Source organism: Medicago sativa, chromosome 4 (assembly GCF_051527215.1).
Source record: "Medicago sativa cultivar Bolivia chromosome 4, Bolivia_mono, whole genome shotgun sequence".
NCBI lineage: Eukaryota > Viridiplantae > Streptophyta > Magnoliopsida > Fabales > Fabaceae > Medicago > Medicago sativa.
Genome location: NC_140752.1, coordinates 96,143,209 through 96,152,576, shown reverse-complemented (window position 1 = coordinate 96,152,576; position 9,368 = coordinate 96,143,209). Strand labels below are relative to the sequence as shown.

General features: G+C 34.9%; 1 pseudogene across 1 annotated transcript; it reads left to right on the top strand.

Moving 5' to 3' along the window:
* Positions 1-1,341: 1,341 nt before the first annotated feature.
* Positions 1,342-5,843, top strand: LOC146934212 (uncharacterized; annotated as a pseudogene). Its single transcript, XR_015007695.1, has 4 exons — positions 1,342-1,535; positions 3,045-3,177; positions 3,406-3,648; positions 3,743-5,843. The product of XR_015007695.1 is annotated as an uncharacterized LOC146934212 (transcript).
* Positions 5,844-9,368: the final 3,525 nt, after the last annotated feature.

Sequence of the window (9,368 nt, the reverse complement as noted above, 5' to 3'; positions counted from 1 at the left end):
ATACCTTAACCAATGCCCCGGGGGCACCGGTTAACACAACCCATAAAAAAATAAGAAAAGTTGGGGCATTTTGGGTATTTAAACAAAACACATGCATTCTTGAAGCTTTCCGTGCTCATATGGGTGGAAAGGTTTCTCACGTGGGCCCCACATAAATTCTTCTTTCCTTACACTTTTTAGAGAGTTCCAAACAATGGAAACTCTTTCTTTCCCTCGCCTTCTCTCCTCATCACTTTCTTTCCTTTGAAACAAACATACCGTTAGTGTTGAATTATATCAATCTATTTTAAAACTAGTTTAAATGTTATACAAACTTTATCTTCAGGGTATTGATACTCAATCAAACACTAAGATACCTAAAATTTTACTTTAAAAAAAAATATATTCATTACTTTTTTGGGTACAATATATATTCATGACTTTAATAAAATAGGAAGATGAAAAATGCAATTAAACATATTTAAATTAAGGGAATGTCATTGAGTAAGACTTTAAATCAAAGACACCCGTTAACATTTTACTAAGATATTTAGTTTATGTGAACATAACTCGTCAGATATTAAAATTTTGCTTAGACTTTTAGTACTCCAAAAGTTTTTTGTCTACACTTTTGGTCCTTACTATTAAGTCAAGTCACATGTATCTTTTATATTTTATATTTTTTAATGAGCTTTTGCAACAATGTTTAAAATATTATAAGAATCTCACAATTTTTTTTTTAAAGGGACAAAAAACAAAAAGTTAAAATATTTATAGGAACTGTAAACACATTTAATCCTTAAAAATATAATCAAAATAAGTTAGGTGAATATCTTAAAAAAATGATATGAATAATACACATGATCAAATAGTGATATATATTTAGGAAATGAGGGAATACAATTTTTTTTTGACAATATTTTGTCTACTCAATACTTATTTGCAAGTTATAGGAGATAATAATTGGGAAAGTAAATATACATATTTTTTTTTTTTTGGGAGGAAAAGAAAGAAAATACTAATTTACAATTTTCAATCTATTTATTTATTTATAATAAGATTGATTGAAGTAAGAAAGTAAAAGTTGGTTACCCATTTGAGGTTGATTTGAAATTTTGAAGTGTTGTTTTTATGTTCGATTATCTCTGATGTCAATTTTAATAAATAAATAAGTTTAGCTTTGGTTTTAAACGAGGCTTTCGAAAGTGGACAGTGAAAATGGTCCTTTAGTTAGTTGGTGGTCATTTGATCCGACGTGAGTTAAAAAAAAAAAGTTGTTGGAAATGAAAAAAGAGATAAAAAGAGGTGAATGGAGTTTTACGGCGAGTTACTACCACACTCCTCCTCCCGCCGCCACTAGTCACTACTTCCTCAGATAGAATACAGAAACAGAACAGAAGCACACGCTTTCTTTTCCTTCTTCTATCTCAGTACATGCGCACGACACAAACTACAGCCACAAACACCCGGTGCACCACCCACCGGCCGCCCCTGACCGACCACCACTGTCCACCAATTGCAGAACCAGCACAACACCACCATCATCTCTATTTTAGGTCATCTCTCTCTTTTTCCTTCGTTTTTTCTTATAAACCCCCAATTTTGGCTACTATATTGAAATTGAAATTGATTTTAGCTTTTAGGTTTTGGCTACAATATCATTAGGTTTTGGCTACTTGTCTTAAATTGATTTTATTTATACAACAACAACAACAACAACAACGCCTTATCCCACTAAGTGGGGTCGGCTACATGGATCAAATGCCGCCATAATGTTCTATCAAAGACCATATTTGGATCCAACTCATTGACCTCTAAATCTTTTCTAATGGTTTCTCTAATAGTTTTCTTAGGTCTTCCTCTACCTCTTTTAACCTGACTCTCCTCCATTTGATCTACTCTTCTTACCACGGCGTCTACGGGCCTTCTCTCTACATGTCCAAACCATCTAAGCCTATTTTCTACCAACTTTTCTACTATAGGTGCTACCCCCACTCTCTCTCTAATGATGTCATTCCTAATCCTATCATGTCTAGTCTTACCACTCATCCAACGCAACATCCTCATCTCCGCTACGCTTACTTTACTCTCGTGTTGGCTCTTAATCGCCCAACACTCCGTACCATACAACATTGCCGGTCTGACTGCTGTCCGATAGAACTTTCCTTTCAGCTTAAGTGGTACTTTCTTATCGCACAAAACACCTGAGGCTCTTCTCCATTTCAACCACCCAGCTTGAATACGATGATGTACATCAGCTTCTATTTCTCCGTCATTTTGTACTATGGACCCAAGATATCTAAACCGTGTAACTTGGGGTATGATATGATCTCCAACTTTCACCTCTAAGGTAGACCCACTTCTCCTTTTACTGAAGTTACATTCCATATATTCCGTCTTGTTTCTACTCAGGCGGAAACCGTACGCTTCTAAGGCTTGCCTCCAAGTCTCTAGCCTCCCGTTTAACTCCTCCCTCGACTCACCAAGCAAGACTACATCATCTGCAAAAAGCATACATCTCGGTGCTAACTCTTGGATGTGTTCCGTCAGTACATCCAAAACTGCGATAAACTGGGCATGAGGGCTATTTTGCCTATGTTTTATATAAGCCCATTTAATTACTCTAATTTGTTTAGTACATTTTAGGGAACAGCAAATGCAGGAATAGTACTACAACGAGAATGTTATTTTATGACATTTTTTTTTTCCTTAGTAAAATGAGTTTGGTTGAGTTATGAAATTGATCAGAAACTTGGATACAAACATTAAACTTGATATAAAGATAGAATTAATGAATTGATTTACATTTACATGAATCTGTATAGTTAAATTCAATGATAGCCAAGATAATAATAATGACATACCGATAGAATGGACTATTTTTGTCATCGAATCAGGATGAAGAATAATTACATCAGGATATATTGTTTTGTTTGTTGATTTTATATTGTATGAGTAGTAATCTAACATATTTTTTGTTGTATAATTGAATTGAGATGAAGACATTTACAAAGCTAGTAGTAGTGAGAGTAACAAAATCATTGACTTTGAAATATTGAAAACAGATCCTTCCCACAAACCTGCAAAAAATTGTGCCTCACCGATATTGTGCCTCCAGGTCCGCCCCTGCTCAGATGACGGACCACCTCCACTGATGAATCCGAAGTCTTCGCCTCTTCTCACTCTGAACAGCATTCGGTACGTACCCCACACACTCTTTTTACATCTATTCCTATCACTATTGAGGTTGTTAGTTTGAAATGCATCTCACTTGTTTCACTATTTCATATTCCCATGCTATCGTGTGTGAATTTACTTAAAGTCACCAATGTTTTTAGGTTAGCAAAAGCTACAGAAATTTGGTTATTTTATTGCAAATTTTCCAACTTATTCATCATTTTCTCCTTGCGTGGTTAATGAGTGCAGCTCATAATCACTATGACACTTCCTATGATGCGAATTCGAATGCCCGTACTACACTACTCTTCTCACTCTTCCATCTTCAGAACTGGATATGGCGTGGCTCTGCCATTTTTGCACCAACGAAGTTTCACTTATGTATCCACTGATGATGATTCCGACCTTGAATCCAACTCTTCTCACTCTCAACCACAATTGGTCAACAAGCCACCTTTGTCAAATCCGGATGTTAAGCATCCACTTAGAGGAGTATGTATTACTTTGCAATCAACCTTTCCTTTTTGTTATTTCAATTCTTTATATAAATTCTTATTGTGAATTAGTGCCAATGTTTCTTTTCCAGGACTTAAGAAACGCCAGAACGTTGGACGAATCACTTCTTCACTTCAACGACCTTGACCCATCTTTGAAAAGTTCACGAATTTGCAACGATTTGTTGGTGGGTTTGCTCAAATCAGGGCGTATTGATGATGCCCGCCAGGTGCTCGACCAAATGCTTCAACCGGATTCCGGATTTCCTCCTAATGATTTCACCGGTGAAATTGTTTTTGGTGAGTTGGTGAAGAGGGACCGCCCCGGAAAAGGCTTTGCTGATGAGGAAATTGTGGGGTTGGTTACTAAGCTTGGTGAATATGGAGTTTTCCCTGATACGTTTAAATTTACTCAGTTGTTAACCAAGCTGTGCGGGAATCGGAAGAATGGTGTAGCGTGGGAACTTTTGCATACTGTGATTAAATTGGGTGGTACAGTTGAAGCTGCATCTTGCAATGCCTTGTTAACAGGGCTTGGACGGGAGAGAGACATTCGCAAGATGAATGAACTGTTGGCAGAGATGGAAGAGATAAAAATACATCCCAGTGTCATAACCTTTGGGATTCTTATTAATCAACTTTGCAAGTCTAGGAGGATTGATGAGGCGCTGGGGGTGTTTGATAAATTGAGAGGTAAAGAAGGAGAAAAGAAGTGGATTGGTGTTGAACCTGATGTGGTCTTGTATAATACTTTGATCAACGGACTTTGTAAAGTTGGGAGGGAAGAAGAAGGTTTGAATTTGTTGGAAGAGATGAAAACTGAGAAGAAAAATAAGCCAAACACTGTTACATATAATTGCTTGATTGACGGGTTCTGCAAAGCTGGCAACATTGATAAAGCACGTGAGCTATTCGGCTTGATGAAGGAGGAACAAATACAGCCAAATGTGGTCACCCTCAATACATTGGTTGATGGTATGTGCAAAATTGGAAGGGTCTTTAGTGCAGTTGAATTTTTCAATGAGATGAAAGGCAAGGGCCTGAAAGGAAACGCTGTTACATACACTGCATTGATATCTGCCTTCTGTGGTGTGAACAATATTGATAAAGCCATGCAATATTTTGATGAGATGTTGAGTTCTGGATGCTCACCGGATGCAATTGTTTACTATTGTTTGATATCTGGTTTAACCATTGCTGGAAGGATGGATGATGCTAGTGTTGTTGTGTCGCAGTTGAAACGGGCTGGGTTTGGCCTTGATAGACATTGCTATAATGTTCTCATCAGTGGATTCTGCAAGAAGAAGAAGCTGGAGCGAGTTTATGAAATGCTCAACGAAATGGAAGAAAATGGAGTCAAGCCCGACATTGTCACCTATAACACTTTGGTTTCTTACCTTGGCAAAGCTGGAGATTTTGCAACTGCTACCAAGGTAATGAAAAAGATGATTAAAGAGGGTCTTAAGCCCTCTGTTGTCACATATGGGGCAGTCATACATGCATATTGTTTAAAAAAGAACATTGATGAGGCCATTAAGATTTTTGAGGAAATGTGTTCTACATCTATGGTTCCTCCGAACACTGTGATATACAACATTTTAATAGACGCTCTATGCAAAAACAACGATGTTGAAAGGGCTGTTTCTTTGATGGATGACATGAAAGTAAAGGGGGTTCGACCTAATACAACCACGTATAATGCTATTTTCAAGGGGGTCGAGGATAAGAGAATGCTGCACAAAGCATTTGAACTTATGGATAGGATGGTGGAAGATGCTTGCAATCCTGACTATGTAACCATGGAGATTCTTACTGAATGGCTTTCCGCTATTGGTGAAATAGAAAAACTGAAACTTTTTGTCAAAGGACATCGTGTTTCCTCTAATCCATCATCACTTCAAACTTCAATAACTTATTAGTAGGCTTGAACTAAGTCAAAATGATTAGCTTTTATTATCTAAGCTCCAATTTTTGTATTTCTTTTGTGGTCGTTTTGAAACCAATGTACTCAAGCTGAATTCAAACTTCAACTGTACGTGTAAATTTATGATTTATTGGGGAAATGCTAACAAGTGTCATTAGGGCACTTGGTAAAAAGTTTAAAGTAGAAATTTTATCTTGGGATTTGTGTATTCAGCACATTGAAACATCAAAAAACAACTTTTTCTACATGAAATTTATCAATTGTTTCCATTTTTGAATCCTTACTTATTAGCAAGACTCTTTAAATTATTGTTGTCGTGATTTTGTTACATTTTCAAATAGGTTGGTACCCGTGTTGAATGCTTAACATGCTACCTATATCACTATGTAAAAGAAATGATAGGTACTATTCTCTGATAGAAGATAAATTTCTAAAAATGGATGTCAAACTTCTTTATCATAATACTTTCAGCAATGAAGGGAGGCAATACATGATACCTTCCACCTAAACCACTGAAGGTGGAAAGGTAAGCTCTGAATGTTAATTACTTAACAATGATGACAATGGAAACTTGTTTTCGCCGTCATTTGTCTTAAATTTTATTTGCATTAGTGTTGTGTGTAAAAGGGTGAGCACTTAATTTCTATAAATGTGTGCCACCATGCAAGGGGCTTCTGCTTTCTTTTCTCCCTATGATTATTCCTATTTCTTATGTTTTCACTTACTATATAAATTACTCACGGGTTTTGTATCAAGACTTGAGGAAATAAGTTGGGTTTTTGTCTTGAGGAAATAGTGGGGGTGGCTACTTACCAGTCCCCAACAAAAGAAATGCCCATATACTTGCACGCGCATACACATACACACACCCCTTTATTATACATTACATTCATTGTTATTGATCTTAACCTTCATTCGTACATGGTCTCTGTTGCTTATGCGATGGAAACGGTTATAAGACAAGAATCTTACAAAGTTTCATTTATATGCCACAAACATCATTGCTGATCATAAACTTCATTCTTACTCGGTCTTTGTTGCTCGTGTTGAATATGTAAGCACTTAGTAGAGTATATAGCAATAGTCGGTTAATAGTTAGTTAGCATTGTCTGATAGCAAATAACAAAGTTCGTTTCTATTGTACAAGTTAGTTGCGAAGTTTCACTAACTGAATCCAATCAGTTAGGCTACACTGACCTTAGAATTACTCAACGCCTCTTGTATTTTCAGAGTCAACTTTTCAGAATCCAATATTCAGAATTTATATTCTTCACTCCGCGCTGTCTGCTCGAACGGGAATTTCATTATTGTATGTATTTGATTCATTTGTGTTGTTGACTTCAGGTCAAAATTAGCAATACTTTTGAAGAGAATGAGGGCTATGCTAAACTGGTATAATCAGAATTTCCTTTCTCTTGACTTTTTTTTACTTTTCAGGATGTCTTCTATGAATTATTATTACATGTTGTACCTGCACCCATTGAGGTTTTGAATGAACAATGCATATAAGAAAAATTGTATCTTCTTTTTGAGTTCAATCAGTTAGGAAGTTTTTCAGATCTTCAAGAAAAGTAAAACAGGATTGTAGATAGCTATCAATGTTTCTATGGCACTAAACAAAGCTCTTCTTCCACTGTAGCTAGCTGATTTCAGGTTTTACTTGGTCTGAGACACATGTTTTGAAATTTTGAACCAAAACAGAACCTATTTCCCTAAAATGTGACATTTTTCAGGAGTTGATTCTTGACATTTTTCCAATACTTTTGAAGAATTTGAGAGAGTAGAGACTTGTCGATCAAGATAAGCAACATACAACTAAACTTTCTGAACTCTCGAGTATTCAAGAAAACTAGGTTTTACTGAAAGAGCATATAATTTATCACAACTTAAAGAGATCTTGCACGGAAGACAAACATAGATATTAGAAACTTAAGGAGAGAGATACGGTGGTTTCTTAGGAAATAAATGAAATTGCTTTAGTTTTTTAAATGACAGGACACAAGGGAGCATTATGGAGTGAAATTATGCATGGTTCTATGTGAAGGGACTTAATTGTAATACTTGTTTTCTTCTATTGGAGTATATCCTTAAAGTTTTATTTGCCTTTTATAATCAGCAATATGGTTCTTTCTGGTGTTCTTGTTCTTGCATATTACGCGATTGAATACGACATAATGTCAGTCTTTAATATTTATACAAGTTAGAGATTTTGACAGAATTATCCTTATGCTTTCCAGATAAGATTTTGTTGTATGCTGTATTAAATTTAGGTTATTGTATGGGTCACCCTACTTTGTTGGGACTCTGAAGTGCCGACTCAAAAAGGATCTGCATCAACAATCACACTATTAAGGTCTTATTGATGGTAAGTATCATGATTATTCCATAATTTTCTGTTTGTTTTATGATAATGATCACAGTTCTGGTTTAGCTTACTTTTGTAATCGTTGATTGGCCATTTTGATTTGGGTCCAAACCGTGTTTTCCCAATAAACTCATGTGCTTATCTACACTGTCATTTCTTGTTATATCTGGCCAATGATGGGTGTTTTTATCAAGTACTTGAGTGTTTTGAACTTTACCCGATAATGATGTGTTATAGAAGCCGATGCCATTCTTATATTTAATTTGAAATTTTTTAATGGGCAGTCGCAGACATTCTTAGGGTCTCCTGTCTATGAATTCCTGCTTGTATCTATTTTGTATTTGGATCCCATCTCTGAATCCCAACCTGAATTTTGTCAACTTTGTATAACAGCCACTCTTTTTGTCCTTTTGTTTTTGACTTGAATCTTGAATTCTTTTGAGGTTCATGTATGATATATCTACTTATATTTTTGCAAAGTCGCTTGTTTTTACTTAAAAATATCATATTTTTATTGATCATGTATCTTAACAATACCATTCTTAACATGATAGATTAGATTAAGAATTCAGCAAATAGGTCTTCCGATCCACGATTTGAATCTCGATTCGATAACCACGTTATTGAGATATAACATGGATCTCAAAGTTTATGTTTTTTTTTTTCTTAAGATTTGATTCCTTTCCAGTCCAGCTGAATTGATTTATGGCTCAAGACAATTCTTCTTTTCATAGAATTTATTTGATGTGTTCGTAGAATTCCCCTCATGCATATATGTATATATTCACGTGTTTGTTTCCCTTATGTTATATTAACCAGAAGAGTTAGCTGGGCCAAAGGAGTTTTCTATGTTTAGTTTCCTTCTTTGTTTTTCCATGTAACATCGGAAGAGAAGAGATTAGTGGTGAAATAAAGGGGACAAACGCTATAAATATTTCCTCAAGCTATTTGCATGGACAACTATGAATTACAAAGAATTCTTCAATAAAAATTGAAATGTAAGGAATGGTTGTTTTTGGCAGAAGGAATACTATACTTTGAATTGATTTACTTGAACTGCTATATTTTTTTTATCAATACTTTTTTACTAAATTTTTCTTGCTGCATCAATTATTTTAATTTTCAGAGGTTTACGCAATGTTTTTATTTTTCAAATTTTAAAAGGATTATGCATATGCTATTCAATTGTACACCAAAATAAATTTAAATTCAAAGTTGATGAGCTTTAATTTGATTCATAGGTGGATTTATAATTTACTATACTAATTTTAAAAATTAGTTAGAAAAGGACTAACAAAATGTAAAATCTAACTTGTATATGATATTTTTTTTAATAATTACATTTTTTATTTTTTATTATTTTGGTGTTTACCCAACGGAGATTTTTTTTCAAATTTAATTAGGGAGAATTGACAAAATTTAATGTTTA